This window comes from Phalacrocorax aristotelis, chromosome 4, assembly GCF_949628215.1.
Source record: "Phalacrocorax aristotelis chromosome 4, bGulAri2.1, whole genome shotgun sequence".
Lineage (NCBI taxonomy): Eukaryota > Metazoa > Chordata > Aves > Suliformes > Phalacrocoracidae > Phalacrocorax > Phalacrocorax aristotelis.
This window is the reverse complement of record NC_134279.1, coordinates 10,616,116-10,622,115: the sequence shown is the minus strand read 5'-3', so window position 1 is coordinate 10,622,115 and position 6,000 is coordinate 10,616,116.

Sequence of the window (6,000 nt, the reverse complement as noted above, 5' to 3'; positions counted from 1 at the left end):
GGGCGAGCATCAGACTCAATGTATCACATTCACACTTAACAGTCGATATCTATCAGCACTTTTTCTAGAAGATGCTCTGCTAGGGAATATTTAAGTAAATGCCATGTGAACATGAAGAAAAAAGGCAATATTTAATATTTAAGCGGGAATCCTAACAAAACATAATTACAGGAATTAGATGTCATTTATGCAGAGGCTTGTGTTCTTTATTTGAACAGCAGATATTCAATGTAATTCACCTACTCAGGTCTATAAGGTTATTTAGCTAGCTTAAATTAGGAATTAAATTAATGCCATATTCTATAATAAAAAGGCTTAATTAAATAATTAAGAGTTAACTCTCTTGAGCTGATTAACAGCACGGAAGAAGAAAGAGTTTTTCCGACGGCTAAAAAATATGTTTTGGGGGCAGCAAACTAGGGAGAATATATATTTTAACTGATTAAACTCAGAACAGGGATCTAAATACTTATGACTGCTCTGGGAATGACACGCTATTAATAACTCTCAAACTCCTATGGAATGACTAAAGCGTGCTCATTAAAGCAAAATGCTTATTAAGCAATCTGGAAAATGCAAATGATGCTTCCCAAATTACATTTTCTTTTTTCATTCAGTTTCATCCTTCTTGGGTTTTAGTACAGGTAGCCACATCACTGTAGATGGGAAAAAAACACCCCACTTTATGCAGATACACATTTCAATATTTGAAATAGCCTTCATATGTTTTTCTCTACTTTTGTTACTGGAAAATAAGAAATTAAAAGAACGGTGAAGAGAAGACTACTGGGCATCATTATAGCCAGTAAGGAAATTTCTAGTAAAATTATTTAATCAGAAAAATGTCAAATTCATTAAAGCCTTTGTTTGATGGGGTTCTGGGAGCCTGGCTATTATTATTATTATACATAAGTGTACATAAAAGTTTTGACCAGTTGATATATAAAATGATGATTTTCATTGTCTGCCAGATCAACCAGCCCCCTGTACATAATTCTCTCCCAGGGCAGGAATATTAATACGCTAGTGAATATTAATTTACATAAAGAAAAACTGCTTTAACAACGTTAATCATGAGCACGAAGACAATCTTGGTGCTTAGCAAATTTATCTGTAATAGGGATAGGCTGTTACAATCAGGCCTGGCTCATTCCTTAGGGGGAAAAAGAAAAAAATCTGTGTAAGAAACTTTCTGCAATCTTTTATCTACTCAGTGGATGGCTGATGTCAAACTACTCAGTTCTTCAAGTTCTGGTAATGATCTAGTTCTTGTGATGATTTGACTCTGACATTCCCCAACAAGTAAGCTCCTGATCACATACACAAATTATATTCATATTACTCTTCCTATCATCAACCACTTCTTTTATGAAAAGATTTTACACAATAGCCCCACTTGGGCAGAATTTGTCTTTCCAGAGGGTGGCAAGCTGACAGGCATCCTCTTAAAAAATGCAGTCTGATCAACCTTTCTTGAACAAATTAGTATTCTTTCCCTTCTAGTATTGATCATCATACACTTCATTTGTTAGCATTCCGAGGCCATATTATTGTCATTAACACTGGACCCAGTTACTCCCCAAATGCATTTTACGGAGCATCTCACGTTAACACAGCACCAGGAATAGCGTGGCTGGCAGGAGCAGGGCAGTGATCATGCCCCTGTACTGGTTGTTTAATCTGGAGAAGAGGCGGCTGAGAGGAGAGACCTCATCGCTCTCTACAACTAACTGAAAGGAGGTTGTAGTGAGGTGGGTGTTGGTTTGTTTTCCTAGGTAACAAGTGATAAGACAAGAGCAAATGGCCTTAAGTTAAACCAGGGGAGGTTTAGATTGGATACTAGGAAAAACATCTTTACTGAAAGAGTGGTCAGGTGCTGGAACAGGCTGCCCAGGGAGGTGGTGGAGTCACCATCCCTGGGGGTGTTCAAAAAACATGTAGACGTGGCACTTCAGGGCATGGTTTAAGAGGCATGGGGGTGTTGGGTTGATGGATGCACTTGATGATGTTAAAGGTCTTTTCCAACCTGAATGAGTCTATAATTCTCTTCTATGAGGGAGCTTAGGGACCACCATGCCTAAGAGCACCAGCACTGGAATTCTGGAGACAAACTCCCACTTCTCACTTCTCCCACCCTGGCCCCAAACCTGTTCCCAAGAGACTGGCTTTTCCTGAGGGTTGCAAACAAATTATTTGCTCCTGGAGATGCAAATGATGACACACACACCCCCAAAAAACACACACACAAAACCCCAACACTGACCTCCTCATGATTCCCCCACCCCAAAAACAGGGAAGTAAGCCATATTTTAGGAGAAACAAATCTCTGGTTTACACAAAGTAGTAAATCAAAGTCTCTTAAACAAAAAACAACTGGGAAACAGCACTTACTAACTGAAAGAACAGATAATATACAGTAATAAACACCCCAAAACAATCTAATATACTAGATATGCAATTATACCTCTGAGTTCAAATTAGAAAAACGTCCCATTAAGTAGGCTTCCACTGCCCGCCTTTCTCCTCCTCATGTCCTCATTCTCCCTGCCCTACCTCAGTTTCCCACCACACGATACTTGCCCCTACACTCTCCAAAATTTAGAGCTGCTGATATTTCAAGGAAATACTTTAAGAAAAGTTGAGCTAGGCAACAAAACTGATATCCAATTGACAGAAACATCATCTGTCTGGGAACCAGTAAAGAAAACATCTTTATAGGAAAGTCTTACTAAGCCCTACTTCCAAACAAACAAAAAAAGCAATCCAATGAACTCTAATGAAGTCTGGTATCTTATGGATTTGTGCCCTGTGGTTGATTGACCTTGATGCGTATTGAAGATGTAAGCTCCAGCTGAACCTCCTTCCGAGCCTAGGACAATTATCTCACTCTTACTGGATAATCAAGTAATACAGCATCTCTTTCATTTGGCCATGTTATCCACCTGCATATTTTAATGTAGTTTCATCTTTAAGACCTTTATCACACCGTCAGGAATGGTCAAAATAGATTCTTATGGCGAAAATGCATCTAAAAATTATTAGAGACAGAAATACCATGTGACTTAAAATATCTTGTTTCTCTGGGAAAAGACTAAAATTATGAAACATACATTCTTTCTACACATGAAATGGATTAAGTGTAACTTCTGCAGCAAGGGCATCTTGGAGTCTTTCTGATTCCTACAACTTTCCTCCACAATTACTCCCTTAAATATTTCACATGCTAGCAATCCTCAAACTTCATATAATCTAGCTCTTCAACTTGACACCCCCCCCCTTCCTTCTTTTTAAGGTTTAACTACACCAGAGACCCTAGATTTAAATTAATGCAAAGGATGTCGATTCTTGCTCAATTGCCAGAGTTCTTAATATTTTTAAGTTATGGAAATATTTTCTAATATTTCATTTCCATTTATAGTCTTTTTAGCTACAACATTAAAGTCCATAGCGAATAAAGGGAAAGATAATTCCTTTTTGTTCTTAAACAGTTTTCTAAATCTCTGTGAAAAGCTTAGACAGTATATTCAAGTTTTTCAGAAATAAAGGTATTTAAAATCTTTAAGAAGTCTTAGATCAGCTACAACAGTGTTGAGTATGATCTGCAAAGCAAGAAATAAAAGACAAATAGCTACTACCCTTACTTACAATATGCATAATATTACTCCCAGCTTGACAAAGCCTGATTGGCAACTTTTGCCTCATTTTCACAAAGCCCCAACAGTTGCTTAAAAATAAAAAAAAAAAAAAAAAGGTAAACCAAATAGCAAGGTTTTTAAACAAAAAATGAGCAAATCTATATTTGCCTGATAATAGTCATAGTACATTTGAAATTAACTACCAGAAAGCCAAGAAAACAACCTGTGGTAAAAAAAGTACACGGCAAAACTGCAAGGGAATGGGGAAGCTTGTCCCAGTTTCATAAGAGAGAACTATAGGGAATGTGCTCTCAGTAAACAGGAGTAGCAAGTAAAGACTATTGAAGCTACTTGAAGTTACCTACACTGATCTTTAGCATAAATGTTGAAAAATAAAAAAAATCCCCACAGATAATCTTATCCTTCATTTAAACAGAGCAAGGAAAATGATAAAGGAAACACATTCAAATGTTTAGTTCTCATAAAACCTGGAAAAACTAATTTGATTATGAATTTCCAGCTATTGAGACTTTTTTGTCCCTTCACAGTTGCAAGGATTATTTTGTTTTCCTTTTTAAATTTTTTTTTTTTTCCAGATCACAATCACCATATCTCGGGAAACAGAGGACTGTAAATCCAGTTCTCCTTGGGTGCCTAAATATACAGTTTAGGAAAAAAGCTACCGATCCAGTGACAGCTACAAAAAGTACAAAATATCCCATTGCTCCCCTTACAGAGATAGTATAACATATGGTTAGCGTGGGGCTTTTCTCATCAGCTCAGACTGACGCAAAATGATCCAGTTAGAGTCAATTTGCATGTATAATATCAGAGCAGAGTGTCTACAGATTTATAAGCCAAAGGAAAAAGTATTCACAACTTTGGGAAATGAAAACTTGGAGGTGCAGACAGCTTTAGCTGATCTTAAGTCCCATACAGCTACTAGCTAATTCTCAGTAAGTCATGCAGGGAATTAAACAAGCAATTCCCATCATTATCAAAGATTGCTGCTTCTCAGAGTCTTTATGTGCTGAAAACCGACCCTCTAGTGTTTACTAATAGCATCCATTTAGTACAGCAGGTGAAATGCTGATTACTTTATTTCTTGGTCATTCTGAAAACCTCCCACTGCATTTATTTTGCATATCCTGCTTTCCTTCATCTGAAGATGAAGGCCACTGAAAAATCCTCAGGGATACAAGACTATGGCACAACAAATGAGCATCACAGCGTGCATACATTCCAGGGCATCAGGGCGCAACACAAAAATCTTCTCAACAGTCCATTTACACACTGTGAACTAAATTCAGTCACTGTATTTGTATATGAAACTTCTGCCTACCCCTGCAGGGCTGATACGTGCTTACTCAAGAGTCCACTTCAACCTTTGATTGCTTTACCATCTAGTTCATAATTTCACAGACACAAAAATACGCCATTCAAACACTTCAGAAGCATTACATGAAGTACAGAGAAGAAATACTTCAGTACACTAAGATTTAGTAAGTTGCTCTCCTGAACAAGGGCCAGATCCTGCACATTCTACATCCCCTACTGAGAGAAAGCAATCTCAATTTGCTACTAGAGAAAAAGAAAGTCTAAGTTATTCATTATTTCACGCCTTTCTGGCTCATACGCTCTCGATAGTTGTTTTCCTATTCTCTTACCAATGCTTAGATGTAAACAGCGTTTTGTCAGGAATACATACAGATCACAGATTTTGCAAATAATGAATAAGTTGACCTACACAGGGAAAAGAAAGGTGATGTTTTCAGTTTCATGTTGCCTCTTTCAACGCTGACTTACATTGAAAAAGGGAAAGGGAACCCTGTTGCGTGATATGTAGTTCTTATTTCATTCTGCTTTATGAAGACAGGCATGCAGAGACTGAAAAAAAAGAAATGCAAATTTAAACTCAAGGATTTTCCATAGTACTCATCAGCATAGTACCTTAGGCTCCTCTCAGATAAGACTTTCAGGGATTTTACATAGTCTCTGGTCCTCCTTTTCTTCTCTTGATTATAAAAATCGAAATTAAATGAGTTGCAGCTCTGGTCATCCTGCTCAATTCTCTTTCTATATAAATACTTTTTTCTTTTTTACTTTTTTATTTTTTTGGTAAAAGCATCTGCAACACAAGCTTCCCAACCAAAAATCTTACTGCTTACTTGAAACAAACGTTTTTAGTAATAGATGCTGAGGTACAGCTCAATTCCTTGTTTTGTCTTCCCTCTTCCCACATTTTGAAGAATCTCATCAGCCTTTCCCACCTCCATCACCTCCAGACACTTATTTTTCTTATAGTAAAGTGGGAAAGACCTGCTAAACAGCTAGTTTGTAATCTGGCATGTTGCATAACAGAAGT